Source organism: Mya arenaria, chromosome 5 (assembly GCF_026914265.1).
Source record: "Mya arenaria isolate MELC-2E11 chromosome 5, ASM2691426v1".
NCBI classification, from domain to species: domain Eukaryota; kingdom Metazoa; phylum Mollusca; class Bivalvia; order Myida; family Myidae; genus Mya; species Mya arenaria.
In genome coordinates, this window is record NC_069126.1 from 45,786,095 (window position 1) to 45,802,737 (window position 16,643).

The 16,643-nt window shown below is 36.4% G+C and overlaps 1 long non-coding RNA gene across 1 annotated transcript; it reads left to right on the forward strand.

Annotated features, from left to right (window-relative positions):
• The first annotated feature begins 1,886 nt into the window (after nucleotides 1–1,886).
• LOC128236225 (uncharacterized) lies at nucleotides 1,887–2,904 on the forward strand. The gene is made up of 2 exons (XR_008261295.1): nucleotides 1,887–2,070; nucleotides 2,275–2,904. It is a non-coding gene; the product is annotated as an uncharacterized LOC128236225 (long non-coding RNA).
• The last annotated feature ends 13,739 nt before the right edge of the window (nucleotides 2,905–16,643 follow it).

Genomic DNA, 16,643 nt, shown 5'->3' on the forward strand with positions numbered 1-16,643 from the left:
CAAACACCAGATGTGGAAATTTCTATCGCTGCCTACAAAACACAAGTATCATCAGCAATGGTTAAAAAAAATCCTGACAATATCAGTTAAAAAATCTAGTTTAACCAGAGGCTGTTATAGAGTTTACGTTAAAAGAGGTACAAGTCCGGGGCACAACGTTATGATAGTGATATTTTCTGTAAAAATATGTGATATGGGGTCAAATTAACAGTCTAACAGTGTTTATTTCAACCTTGTATCTTCATCCAGTAAAAAGTTATTAAATTTTCAAGTTTTGGAATTTTCATTTTTTTCTGCCGCATTTTCTGATAAATGATACAACCCTTGTGTTGAAGTTAAAAATAGTTTTATTGAGAATGTTTGAGGTCTGTGTCACATGAAAACTACAGAAAATACAGATAAAATGCATTTAAATCAAACAAATACAGTTTGTAATGGAAAAGTAATGTAGTTTAAAAGCTCAAATTTCCATCATTGCTTGAAAAAACAGTAACTGAACCCGCTGCTGTCTGTAATGCAGTTATGGTTTTGGCGTACTTATATTAACCATACTTTTTACAGACCTTATACAAGTATCTGCAAATCAGCTTTGTTGATGTCTTTGTCCAAATGGTGGTAGGTGTACACTGAGGTGTCACTGTCATACACAATGTTGAACCACTCAGGAAATGATGGTACCTGAGAGAGGAATACATGGGTTAATTAAGAAATATTCAATCACAGTGAAAATATATCTGTTAAATGCATATGATGATTGAAAATATCTGTCTTTCTATATAAGAACAAAAGTGTGCACTAAATGAAAGCTTTCATGAGTGATCATTGCTACGCCACTATAAAAACATGCATACTACTAAGCGATATAAAGCCATAGAGTTTCAGATTAAAAAATATATAATAAAGATAAAAATATATATTTTAGTTATTGTTAGTAATATTGTTAGGCAGCGCTCGTCATGTTGTCATAATCAAATCGTTTTATACATGTACAAATGTACTATGTTAATATTTGTGTCTAAAAATAACCATCTTCTCCGGCCCATATCCAAAATTCTCCGTATAGCTAAAATCCCCTTTAGCCATTTTACAAATGTTATTAGTTAGTTCTAAATATCGTAGAACTTAGTAGAGTATTTCCTACTTCAGGATAAGTCCGTAGGTCTCGGTCAAACAGATAAAATAACCTTTTAATCATCACACCTTTCCCACCTAGAGTTTAGCCTATCAAGCGCAATATTCTATGGTCGGGATTCTCCGTTAAAACCGAGAATTGCCGAAGTGGTAATCGGTAAGTCCGTGTATGACGAAAATGGCTGTGCTCGATTCTTTTCTCCGTTGTATGTCATCTTATTGATGACGTCACCGGAGCCCCTACTTTTTGTATATAAACCCCACAAATCCGGGGACGTTTTGTCAATCTTCCTAAAACCTTGTAACCACCTTTCTATATACGTTCCTCATAAACCTCACTCCCCGGATCATCCGGACTTGAACCGCTTAGTAAGCGAGGTAACGGTTACAATGAAATCTATACCATATTAAACTAATATTATACTAAATATCCGGAGAAATACCTTTATATTATGCTGGATCATCCGGACTATAAAACAAATCGCCTTACCTTAAGGCTTATTCCTGTTCTCTGGGGCTCGGAGATGATACTCATACGATATGATATGTATGCTTGTGTTTCCGTATAACTTACCATGATGCAACTATTTAAATGTTAAAGAATAGGGATGCACCGATACGCTCAGTATCGATACAATATCGATACAGAGTGCTGGCGATACGTATCGATACACAAGCCGAGCGTATCGATACGAAAACACGTGTTCGGCAAAAACGTTTACTGTCCCATTATTCGATAAATAATTAGCAGTACCGAAACAGCCGATCAGTAAAACGCTCGCTGATTGGATGCTATAAACGGTGTAACCAATCAACTTGCGTAAAACAGATCGATGTTCGTCGTGAGTCGCAACATGGCGGACGGTGAAGAAGCATTTGTATCGGGAGGTGGAGAAATACCGCTCTGAGATTGCATCTCCATTGGACACTGACCCCCAGGTAAAGTTGTGCAAATAAATATGTGTATGTATGAACAGAAGTATATTGTAGATTACTTGCATGAATCAGGGTATAAATGAGTAAAGGTATTATTATAAAATTGTAGTGTTGTTATAAATTCAGTCAAAATGTCTGCAAAATAACATATTACTATTATACATTTTACTTGTGAGATTAAAATATTCTAAAAAATAATAATTCCAGGTATGGTGGAGGAGTCATGAGAATGACTATCCTAATCTGAGCAGACTGGCCAAGCACACCCTCCATATTCCAGCCACATCTGTTGCAAGCGAGAGGGTCTTCAGTGTAGCCGGTGATGTTGTGACTGCCACCCGAAGCAGACTGGCCCCAGACATGGTGGACGTACTAGTGTTCCTAAAGCATAACTTGTGAAGTTTTGAACTTTCCTGTCATCACGCAGCACGTTTGGTTTGGTTATAATACAGTGTTTGGTTAATTAACATTATGACTTATAAAGTTATGGCAATGGTATGCCATTATGTGTTAGACTCTTGTAAAACAGAAGCATTTTAAGTGTTGTGACTATATTATAAAGTAACATGCCATGTTGAATTGTTGACAGTTAAACTAATGTATATAAGTTAATGTGCTAGATTGCTAGTAGCCTCGTACCAGTAAATGAGACAGTGTACTGTGTAGTGTTTGCAAACTTTGCATAATATTTACATTTTAATTGATTAACCTTACAAAGATGTGCCACACTCTTAATGTGTTTTGTCTAGTCACTTGTAAGTTGATGTTTTCTAGTCATTTGTTTAAGTTTCTTACCTAATTAATATATTTGACAGTTAAAATAAATATAAACCCAAACAGTTGGCTTAGTAGTAGTGTATAATTAACTTTATTCAATATCACATTATGTATCGTATCGTATCGGAAAATATCGTATCGGGCACTCTTCGTATCGATACGTATCGTATCGCGTGATGGCCGTATCGGTGCAACCCTATTAAAGAACGACTTGGAAAAAAATGTCTTGACTTAAGTTTTCATCTTGTTCTGGTTTATGCGTACTAAGAGAAAACCCTGCAGAAACTACACATCGAACCCACATAAACATATTGGCATAATACCAGTACAATAGCTTGAAAATGTTACCGCCCGCACTAGGGCAGGGCTGGTTTGCGGCGGAACAACTGGTGTCAGAAGTGGGATTTCAAAGTAAATTGAAAATTAAAACAACACTACAATGCTATCAACTGAAATTCAGGAAAAAAAATATGAGAATGTTACCCTCAATGAAATCTTGGATGAGTTCGATATTAGGTCACCAGGTTAAATTAAAGGAAAAGCTTGTTGACACTATAGAGGACACATTTATGACTGTATCTTCAGGAAACTTATTCAGAATGTTAATATTAATACTCTCTAGGCCAAGTTCGATTCTGGGTCATGTGCGGTCAAAAACTAGGTCACCAGGTCAAATTGAAGGAAAATCTTGTTAACACTATAGAGCTCTCATTTAGACTGTATCTTCATGAAAATTAATCAGAATGTTTATATTAACAATCTTTTAGTCAAGTTTAAATCTTGGTCATGTGCGGTCAAAAGCTAGGTCACCAGGTCAAATCATAGGAAAAGCTTGTTAGCACTCTAGAGGTCACATTTATGACTGTGTGTTCATGAAACTTAGTCAGAATGTTTATATTAATTAGCTCTAGGCAAAGATCGAAACTGGGTCATGTGCAGTCAAAAACTAGGTCACCAGGTCAATTTGAAGGAAAAGCTTGTTTACACATTAGAGGTCACATTTATAAAGGTTTGTTCATGAAAGTTGGTCAGAATGTTTACATTAATTATCTCTAAGTTAATTTCAAAACTGGGTCATGTGCGGTCAAAAACTAGGTCATAAGGTCAACTCATAGGAAAATCTTGTTAGCACTCTAGAGGTCACATGTATGACTGTATCATCAGGAACCTTGGTCAGAATATTTATATTGATTACCTCTAGGCCTAGTTCGAATCTGGGTCATGTGCAGTCAAAAACTAGGTCACCAGGTCAAATTTAAGAAAAAGCTTGTTAACACTCTAGAGGTCAAATTTATAACTGTATCTTAATGACAGTTGGTCAGAATGTTTATATTAGTAATCTCTAAGTCAAGTTTCAATTGTGGTCAAAAACTAGGTCATTAGGTCAAATCATAGGAAAAGCTTGTTAGCACTCTAGAGGTCACATTTATGACAGTATGTTCATAAAACTTAGTCAGAATGTTTATACTGATTTGCTCTAGGCCAAGTTCGAATCTGGATAATATGTTGTCAAAAACTAATTCACCAGGTCAAATTTAAGGAAAAGCTTGTTAACACACTAGAGGTCACATTAATAAATATTTCTTTATGAAAGTTGGTTAGAATGTTTATATAAATAATCTCTAAGTCAAGTTTAAATCTGGGTCATGTGCGGTCAAAATCTAGGTCATTATGTCAAATCATAGGAAAAGTATTTAAACATATTCATGGAACTTGATCAGAATGTTATTGTTGATGATCTTTATTGGATCAGGTTAGCGATTCAGGGCCTTCAGGGCCCTTCAGTTTAAATTATCATTCCTAAAGTAGTACAGATTTAAATTAAAACTCGGACGATGCGGGATGGATTTGTCGCCGAAGCAAACCACTTTTCGCTGCAAATGTTGTTTCTATATGAAACTACATTTGTTTTATTCATTTATAATACATAATTATATACAACGGAAGGCTGGTCGTGCGGTCTTCGATTTTTCCCCCCGGGTAAGATTGACCATCTTGTCACAACGGGCCCAAAACTTGTGGCGGAATCGTTCCACTGGATTCAATTATTTGAACCCAATGACTTTATCCGGATAGTTATGATCTTTATTCTTGGATTGCATTCCGACAATTTGACCTGCCTTAAAAAATATATTGTTACTTTACTGCATAGCCATGACATGATGTGAATTGTATCCGGATTTTGTATTATTTTGTTTTATATAATAAAACCGGTAACATGTGTTTGTTACTCTAATGGTGGGTTGAGTCATTAGGAATTATTATTATAGTCATTAGACTATATTATTTATATTTCTCTTGTTCATGAAGCAAAGATTATTCCTGCATCTTCCAGTCGAGTAATACCATGAATGACCAGTGTAGAGAAGAAGGTCCTGACGATACCAGAAACATGAACCTCGATTTAAGCAGCTGCTCTGATGAAAGGGAGACTACTTCTTTTAGTTTCAGACCTTTACGTGAACGAAACATGCGTGACGGTGTTATCTCCCTTGATGACACAAACATTCCACCCAAACCTAACCAAAGCCCAGTTACCAAGTTGCAGAACCCATCACAGTCCCGAAATGTCAATAAGGATCAGTGTTTCGGTACCCACATCCCAGAGAGGGCCAACACCACACATCATAACCCGTCCCCTGACCCAGAGATAGAATTCCCTAACTTAAACCGGAATCAATATGATAGAGGTGACACAGCATGTAGAGTTGCCTACCCTTACAAGGCAAGGAGAGATAACCCTCAAAGCTGGGGCAACAACCCTGAACAGCCTGACCCACATTTTAGAGTAAAACCCCCAAAATATGACAGGAAAGATGAAGTTTATGAGTGCCTGGTTGGTCACCGAATTTACAAGGATTGTACCAAGCTAGCAGCTCAACACGCAGGGATTCTGACTGAATTACAGAGAAATGAAAGGACAGACATTAATGTTCTTACACAGAAACTGAGAGAAAGATATCAGAAAGTTTTCAGAGCTAAGCTGAGGGGACGAGCCAGAAAAGTAGGAGAAAGTATTTCAGACCTTGCCCAAGACATCAAAAAGATGACAATCTTAGCTTATCCGAATGCACACATTGAGGTTCTGGAGACCATTGCCAAGAACCACTTCATTGATTCATTTAATGAGCAAGAGATAAGATTGAAACTGAGAGAAGCAGACCCCACAACACTTTCCCAAGCAGACCAAATGGCAATAAGACTAGAGGCCTATAAAATAGCTGACAAGCAAAGATACGAGACAATCCCAGTAACAGCTGGAATTAGGACACATGATCAGAGAAATTCTGAGGGCCAGTATCCGCAAAATTGTAACATGAACAGTACCCGTCAATACTCCTCGACACACCATATCACTGAAAATAAAGTAAACCTCCAAACTCTAAATAATACAATAGAGCAACTGACCAAAGCCCTGAATAACTTTACACAACATAATCAGAACTCCCGACCAATTAACAACCAAGTGCAAGTTACCAGAAGCAACCCTAGATATCCGGACAGGCCAAATACTTGGCAGGGTCCTCCGAGAAACAACTACCCAAGAAATGACTACAATAATAGGTCAGGGAGACCAATACCAAATAGCAATTTCTACTCGAACATGCCAAACAACAACATGTTTCCCAGACTGTCAAAGTAAGGACCACAACAGTTCGGGAAAGTTCAACAGGTCTTCTTGGAGGTCCACGTGGTTGGTGTACCCATTTACCTTTACTTGTGATGGCCTACAACTCAAGTCTATAAGGCATAACACTGGTTTCACCCCGTCACTGATGATGTTTGGTCGGGAGATGAATTTGCCTATCGACCTTGCCCTGGGGAAACCTGTAGATGAAAAATCACATTTTACAACAACATATGTTCTTGAACTAGAAGACACTCTAACTGAGATACATGACATCGCACGTAAGAATTTTGGGAATTTAGCCGTGAACATGAAAACAAATTATGACAAAGGAAAATTCTATACCAATTATGAAATTGTTGTGCCAGTGTAGTACTACGATGATAAAAGGGATTAGGTCCCAAACTCCAAAATTACTTGACAGGACCATACATCGTGACAAAGAAATGGGGAGATGTTATATCTGATATTCAATTAAAACAGTTATTGACGTGTTGCTACACCCATGATCCCAGGTTGTTACCTTTTACCATAAAACTTGTTGATGACTCAGCTCCAAACTCAGAATCCATGAATGTATCTCCATTAATTTGGCAAGCCCTTTTTTCAGTTTTTCTTGAAAAGAAAAAATATATATATATAAATCACTTTCAAATATACCGAGGTATTGTTCATATCTTCTAGGACAAAATACTTCACATGCTATAATTTGATATTATTCAGGCTAGACAGTGGCAGTGTACCCTGTGTCCACACATTGCTAAAGGGTTTACCAAGAAGGCCAACGCCCAAAGGCACGTACATACAACACATCTAAATTTTAAATATAAATGCATGAGATGTCAAGCCATAATAAACAGAAAAGAGGACCACAGGTGCCCCAAGAGAGGAAGATTGGAATACATCATCCTATTTAACACAATATCGAACATTGAAGGTAGCGCCTCCGAGAAAGCTCTGAAACAAATGGATATGAACGATTTTTTAACAACGAGCATTAAACAGAAAGCTGAAACTTTAAAGGAAAGGAAATCTTACACCATCAAAAGCCAAATTAAAATAGTGAACCAGACATCTCAAACCAAAGAATCAAAACAGGATACACAAACAAATATTAAATCTGTCAACCAGAAATAAGAAACCATAACAAATCCACAAACCAAAGAATCAAAGTTGGAAACCCAAACAAAAGCTACAACCAAAGAATCGAAAACAGATGCTATGGCTAAACTTGCACTTAAAGATCATAATTCCAACACCAAAACCAAACCCCAATCAAAAGATTCAAAAACGGAGGCCAAACCAAAACTACATGAAAAAAACAAAAATTCACAGTGAAAGCATGCTTCCCCTACTAAATGATGATTTATACCTGTCAGAAGATAGAGAGGATGACTATTTTGACAAGATGTGGGACCTGAACACTTTCGAAAACAGAGCTAGATTATAATTTCAATAAAGATGAAGACAGCAAAGGAAAAGAAAATCAAGATTACGAGGGCGATAAAAACAAAACAGAACACCTTAAGACGTTTAATAAACACCAACAAAACAAAATCTCCACAGAAATAGAGCAATCACTAAAATCCAAAAGCCTAATCCAAGAATCAGAAAAGACCGCAGGCCATAATGAAGTAGCACCCACAACTTTCAACAAAATTCCGAAACTGGCAACAAAAGAAATACACTGCAACAATAATATACAAATTTTTCGCATGAACTCCCCGTTGGCTGCAGTAGACAGAAGGATAGTTATAAACCAAGAACTAACCCAAATTAAAAAAATAAACCAGAAAATAGCTGATGAAAAAAAAATAATAGGATAACAAAAAGGAAGCCTCTAGAGACATAGTCACTCCAATCATTTCAAATCTGGACAAGCGCAGAAAAGTAGTAAATTACTCTGACATTTTCATAAACCCTGAAGACGTCCCTGATGAAATAGCGACTTTTGAAATGGAACCCACAATTGACCACGACACATTAAGCCATGAAGCCTTAAAGGACAAGTTGTTCACCATCAATAAACAAAACCAGAGCAAAATCATTCTCAACATTGGAGGTGGAATATACAATACTTCAAAACACACCCTACAAAATGAGACCTATTCCGTACTGAGCCATATATCACAAGATCACAAAGGAAGTGACATATTCATAGCCAGATGCCCAAAATACTTTTCAAATATATTAAATTAGCTTAGAAATGGTGCTACTATTCAATTATCACTGCTGCCGAACACACTGGAAGATCTTTTGGAAATGAAAAATGAGGCAATCTTCTACCATCTGAAAGACTTAACCAAGAAAATATAGTACAAAGAAAAACTCCTAAAACGAAAGTAATATCTAAGATCCACAATATAAACAAAAAAAATATTGCTAAAGTACCCGAGAGCTGATGATGCCCATGGACACCTCCATTACGAAGAATACGTACAACACCGACCTGAAGACAACGACAACACATTAATGACATTCAAATTAATAATTATTTTACCTTATATATTTTATTAATCTTATTATTATATAAAACTGTTAAGAATCTTTCAATAATTGCTTACAATTACATTGTTCATATTAAGAATATCTTCTGGGTTGACTAGAGTATATCTTAAACTTTCACGCATTGAAATATATAATACCAAGTATCAAATATGTTAACCATGTACATTTTTGGTTGGATTAACATGTTGTTATAAACAAAAATAATATTGTTAGGTACAATGTAGCTTACCACACTCGCCTGGTTTTGACCTAAAATTTTACGTTGGGGGAAATATCAGATCACGTTTCGTTTCCTTCCTGATACAATAAGGATATTATTTTGTCTAAATATTTTTGTTGTTGTTGTTGTTGTTTTGCAGTTTAAGAGCATCACTAAGTGTAGTTGGTCAATTTATTAACCTAAGATAATAAATAGGTAGAAATCATTTTATGGGGTTAATTAACTATATTTATAAATCTGAAGTACATTTATTCTTCGGAGATGTTGCTGGGGCTATGTGTTTTATACGGGGCGTTTGGGGCTGATAATTGGGTTCGATAAGAGGTTTTGGATGGACCTACAGAGACATTTTGTTTATTTCAGTGCTGGGAGTAGAGCCTGCCTTTTCTATACATGATTAAAATTGCTAGCTAGCCACATGTAAGTTCCTTAGAGTGTGTTTTCTTTTAGATCGGAGATTGGAGGTCTTACATTTTTTTTTGGAGATATTCGGTACTTTTGTTACCCCCTATTTTATAGTTCATTAGAGACCGGTGGGCTAGGAGCAGTCACTTCCTAGTTCTCCTTATGTAATAGGTTCTTGGCCTTTTTAGGTTAATATAGGGCCAAGTAGGTCTCTTTATTATATTAGGCCCCCGGGGTAGATGCCGCCCCCCCCCCCCTTGGCGAAGTTGTTGCCCCTAGGACTAGTTATAGTTAGTGTTTTGTAGATCTAAGATTTGTCACGAGAGGTTAATCGAGCCATGACTAGTTGTGATAGTTGGACTCCCATGCAAGTTTTGTGTGCCACTAAATTTATGTTGATTTCTTGCATCAAGGTCACCGCACCTGTTCAATTGTCATGCATCCGCCATTTAATTTTCCTTACCACTGGTTTTTTTGCTTTGGCTCTGTACACCAACTGCATCCGCCAGTTTTGTTGATGATCCCTGGTCTGACGTGTGTGATCCACCCGGACAAAATCCTCTTACTAATTACGTCTCTGTATGGTTTTGGCACCCTGGTAGATAGATACGAGATATTATGGAAATATTTGTAAAGGCATCATAACAATCATGTAGCTTGGGCTGACATTGTACCCTCCGTCTAAGACTCATGTTGTTATAACTATATAGTACCAAGCATTATCGCGGGATGGGAATTTCCCCACAGAGATTATACTATGAGTACATTGACCACAGGTTTTATACTACAGTGAGTTAAGTGCCCCACGGTTTTAAGGTTACGGGTTGGACCGTAATCAAGCTCTTTTTTTTGTATGACTTAATTTTATAAGTGCACCGATAGGTTAATACAGTTTATAAGTTTTAATGAGAGTATTTACCGATACTTACACATACCTAACTCCTGTTTCTGTACCGATGGCCACGGACAAGCCAATACCCCTTTTCTAGCAGATACTGTAAATATGCCTATTATAAATAATGATGTAAATAATGCAGTATTCTTCTAGGTATTCAATGAGTACATTTAGAATTTCAGTTAACTGAAATATGTAATGTTGTAAAAAGCTTAATCACCTTGTTCTATATTATGTTACATATTAATTTCATAGAGTGCATGCATATTATTTATGATGTTACTTGTCATGGAGATCTTCCCGGCCGGGGCACCATGGTATGACTGGATAGAGCAAATGTATACGTCTGAAATTGATGAATAATTATCATTAATGAGATATCATGTTTTGCAAATATTGATGACAAATTTGAGTTATCCCATTATAACTAATATTAGGTAATTATAAATGAAAATATGTATATAGCATGATAGTGCAAATTCATCATTAAAATGTGTATGTTCAGGATAAAGTGTAGTGAGACTATAGCGTTGTATTGCTCTGTTAGTTTAAAGTTGAAAGTTGTTTAAAAAAAATGAGGTCAGACATTGATAAATTACAATATAGTAATAACATTGATTCACCAAGTATAAATTTATGTAAACAGCATGACGAGTAGTCCCTCTTTATTGACTATTAATTGTCAATTTATTACCATTAGCCATACCGTTATTAGCTTACCTTTTCATACTTATTCGGGGTCCGAATGCCTTTTCGGGAAGGGTGCAATGTTAAGCAGCGCTCGTCACGTTGTTATAATCAAATCGTTTTATACATGTACACATGTACTATGTTTATATTTGTGTCTAAAAATAACCATCTTCTCCGGCCCATATCCAATATTTTTCGTATAGCTAAAATCCCCTCTAGTCAGTTTACAAATGTTATAAGTTAGTTCTAAATATCGTAGAACTTAGTACAGTATTTCCTACTTCAGGATAAGTCCGTAGCTCTCGGTCAAACAAATAAAATAACCTTTTAATCATCACACCTTTCCCACCTAGAGCTTAGCCTATCAAGCGCCGTTTTGTATGCTCGGGATTGCCGAAGTGGTAATCGGTAATGTCCCTGTAACCACCCTTCTATATAAGTTCCTCATAAACATCACTCCCCGGATCATCCGGACATGAACCGCTTAGTAAGCGAGGTAACGGTTACTTTGAAATCTATACCATATTAAACCTTTATATTATGCTGGACCATCCGGACTATAAAACAAATCGCCTTACCTTAAGGCTTAATACTGTTCTCTGGGGCTCGGAGATGATAGTCATACGATATGATATGTATGCTTGTGTATCCGTATAACTTACCATGATGCAACTATTTAAATGTTAAAGTACGACTTGGAAATAAATGTCTTGAATTAAGTTGACATCGTGTTCTGGTTTATGCGTACTAAGAGAGAACCCTGCAGAAACAACACATCGAACCCACATAAACATTTTGTCATTATACCAGTACAATAGCCTGGAAATGTTACCGCTCGCACTAGGGCAGGGCTGGTCTGTGGCGGAACAATATTAATAGATCTATATATATAAAGGAACCCGTCATTACTTATTTCAGAAAGTGCAATATTTCCAATACCTGCGGTATAACTTTCCCAGTGTACGATATATCACGTCCATCTTCAGAGAAACTGTGACGAACCCTTTTACCAATTAGGATATGCTGATGGTTAATATCTTTTCTTACTATAGCCTGTGTTACTAGTGACTTGAGATTTAATGTTAATTCTTCGACTGTAAGTTTCTTTCTGCTTTTTTGGTTGTTCTGGCTTTAAGTAATGTTGAAGACTGATTTTTCAGTTGGTACCTGCTGTAGGACATTTTTTTCTGAATTTCAATTGTTTCTTTAAGGCCTCATGTTTTTCAGGTATAGAAGAATATGACTGTAGCATGTTGTCAATTTCCTGATCACTTTGCCAATGTCCATGGCAAATAATGTTTTAGGTGTTTTTTTTCTAGTTCCCTAAGTATTGCTTGTTTAGCTGCTTCTTTCTTCTGCATTTGCACATGTAATGTTATGCGGCGTCTTTCTGCAATTTCATTATACCCCCCAAAACAAAGTTTGGGGGGTATACTGGAATCGGGTTGTCCGTCTGTCTGTCTGTCTGTCTGTCCGTCTGTCCGTCTGTCCGTCCGTCTTTTTTTTGTCCGGGATTCATCTTTGTCGTTATTGAACGAATCTTTTTCAAACTTTCAAATATTAATGACCATGATGTAAACCTGTGCCTCCGTGGATTTGGTCAGAATCGCATGATCCTGAGTGGAGTTGTGGCCCCTTAATGAGTTAAATTGGGCAAAATTAGCTTTGTCCGGGATTCATCTTTGTCGTTATTGAACGAATCTTTTTCAAACTTTCAAATATTAATGACCATGATGTAAACCTGTGCCTCCGTGGATTTGGTCAGAATCGCATGATCCTGAGTGGAGTTGTGGCCCCTTAATGAGTTAAATTGGGCAAAATTAGCTTTGTCCGGGATTCATTTGTCCGGGATTCATCTTTGTCGTTATTGAACAAATCTTTTTCAAACTTTCAAATATTAATGACCATGATGTAAACCTGTGCCTCCGTGGATTTGGTCAGAGTCGCATGATCCTGAGTGGAGTTGTGGCCCCTTAATGAGTTAAATTGGGCAAAATTAGCTTTGTCCAGGATTCTTCTTTGAAGCTATTGAGCAAATCTTTTTCAAACTTTCAAATATTAATGGCCATGATGTAAACCTTTGCCTCCATGAATTTGGTGGGAGTCACATGATCCTGAGTGGAGTTGTGGCCCCTTAATGAGTTAAATTGGGTAAAATTAGTTTTGTTCGTCCTACTCCTTCGTCATTTTTGAATGAATCTTTTTCAAACTTTTAGCCATGGTGAGAACATTTGCCCCTGTGATTGTGGTTGGATCACATGATCATGTCTCCAATTATGGCCCCTGAATAAGTTAAAATAGGCAAAAATTATACAGCTTTGTCTAGTTGTTACTAAAAATAGAAAAACGGTTTCCGGACGATAACTCATGAAAGGCTCGACAGATTTGAACAATTTTTGGTACACAGGTGTAACATCAGAAGATACAGGTCAGGTTCGATATTGGGGCTGGTGGGGCCAAGGTCAAGGTCATTGTTACTAAAAATAGAAAAACAGTTTTCGGACAATAACTCATGAAAGGCTAGACAGATTTGAACAATTTTTGGTACACAGGTGTAACATCAGAAGATTCAGTTTGGTACACAGGTGTAACATCAGAAGATATAGGTCAAGTTCGATATTGGGGCTGATGGGGCCAAGGTCAAGGTCACTGTTACTAAAAATAGAAAAACGGTTTCCGGACGATAACTCATGAAAGGCCTGACAGATTTGAACATTTTTTGGTACTGTGGGAGAAAATCGTGGCTTATTCGCTACAAAGGGAAATAACTCAAGCGCCTGTACTAGTTCAATCGTAGATTTTCGACATTTTCCATATCTGTTCGTAAAAAACAACGAGAAAGCGCTATCTGCCTGTCTGTTTCCTCATAACATCTTGTGACAAACTTCGAATGCAGCCAGGCAAGAAAGAAGGATACATGTTTACACACAAGACATGAAAGAACAAACGTTGCAATGATGAAAAACACATTTCAGATGTAAATTGACAATCCACAGTATGCACGATGCAACTATATATACGCGATAAATAGCACCTAAATTGTAAACACAGGCATGCATTGTTCAACAAAGGAATAATGGTAAGGACGCTTAATTACATACCATCAGGCAACAAGCAATACGATGAATGGAACGTACAATGTTAACAGGCGGAATGGAGTGGTCATAAGGCAAACTACAAATGTCATCAAGCATAATGCATTTTTTGCGTCAATACCCTTCCATTTATTCTAGTCTGACCATCAACCACTTTCCATGCCGTGTCAGATCCTTCGCTTACATCTCAACACATAAGAACGTTATAAACTGACTCCCATGAGTGGTGTATATCAAACAACAAGGATCACGTCATTACTTTACTCCACCAGAAGAGGGAGCACTCCAATAGCCATTATTCCTGCAGATCATACATATGTTTTTGAAGAACGTCATCTTCGACCTCATTCCCTCGAAAATGAATAAATACATACACTGCATTTTATTGAAGAAAATAGATACTGTCATTAAGTAAGTGGCGACCTCTCTTTGTATGAATATAGCAAAGTCGTTTAATGAAAAGAGGAAAATCATAGTTATTTCGAGACGATGAAGATTGATAAATTATTATATTGTCTTTATTGGACGTTTTATTTATGAGTTAAAATGCTTAAGGTTTCTACTTTCGCCTCAAGGATCGATGAAGCTTAGCATGGTAGATGTTAAACGGACAATGCATTGTAAGAACAAAGTTCTTCTTATCAGAATATTTTGGCGATTAATTAAAACTTTATTCTATGCTTAAAAGTGCGCTCGTTTTATCAACCTACGTACAACCAAGTATCGTAACTTTTAAATTGCATTTAGATTCAAACTCAATATTGTTCACGTGACCATAAGAGCAATTTGCAGAAAATGCGTTCTATAAAAACCTTGATTCACAAGATCAATAAAGTGATCTTACGATAAGATCGTCAATAAGAGGGTCCCGATATTAGTGGAACATATCGCGAATTTTCTTAAAGTAATGCATAGTTATACAAATTATATGACATAACGTCAGTACATATTCTTGATATAAAACTAGCGTAATTACTGTGCAGAAAGTGTGTCGTTACGTCATTAATGATTTGCTTTCAGAATAGCTACGCTATATAGCGAGTTTAATGAATTTAGCGCTCTAAATTGGCACACAAGTATTTTTCATATAAATAGAATATCACATTGATGGTCATTAAATACGAAATTTGTTAAACTCTTACGAAAATTGCAAAAATGTCACCAAGACTGGGTTTTTTTTTTATCAAATTTAGATATATGACTGGCAATATATAAAATTTAACACTTAAAATAGATACGATTTAAAGTTTCGAGACAGCACCATGGAACCTTAAAGCATATAAACAGCCTTTACTTCTTCTTATGAAAATTAAACCAGTAATGTTTTACTTATAGGACTACAATGGCATGCCAGACGAACAATGCATGGAGTAAATGTAGAATGTAAAAACACGGGAAATTACTAACCACTAATTTATCAGTCTTAATCCTGAATACTATTATATAAGTATTATTTGAGACTTTCTTTCGTTGGGCAGACACATGTTAGGTTTCCGAAGGTCTTGAAGTTGTCATGAGATTCCTCCGTAAGCAATTCCTGCCTATATAAGTTTTTAATGTAACAAAAATGTGCAGCAGAATGCAATGAACTTTCAAGGCGTACGCGTTGAATAAAACATATCGATTCGATATCAACTTATGTGTGCACCTGCAGTCATGAGAGTCAACACTGTTATCCTGAAATAAACCCTTAAAAGAACAAATTGACTCCCAAATAGACCAATGAATGACGATGACTATTCTAGTTTGACCAACAACCACAATCCCTGGTGAACGAGACATGCCGTGTCGGATTTCTTCGCTTACATCTCAACGCATAATAAAGTTATACAGTGGCCCCCAGGAGAAATTATAGCGAAGAACAGTGTACATCAGAGGATATTCAAACAAACCTTATAATGTCCAATATCCAGACGAGTTTTGCTACAAATGATATACGTGTATTTGATCGGAGTGGGCGATATGATGTACGATTAACATGTTCAGACTCTAATTCGCCTATTATTCGGTGGCAATTGATAATAATTTGTCCATTATTAAACAAATCTAAACATTTTCGAATTGCCGCAGGTTGTTTGTTTCCCTGTTTGTTTGTTACTATAATCATTATAGATTCAGTTTCTTAAATCAAATGTAGTGCCGAGTAACTGATGCAAATCTGTTGATGTAAAAGCAATTTATGAATTGTCTCATAATAACGTTTTGATTACCCGAGAATAGGCATATATTTTAAAATAATTAGTGTTATTTTGCCTATCAAGGTTACTCGTTTTACAGTGAAACATTTATATGTTATATTTTTTAACAAATTTTATAACTTTGATACATTGCAATATAAGGCATTCTAATGCAACACAT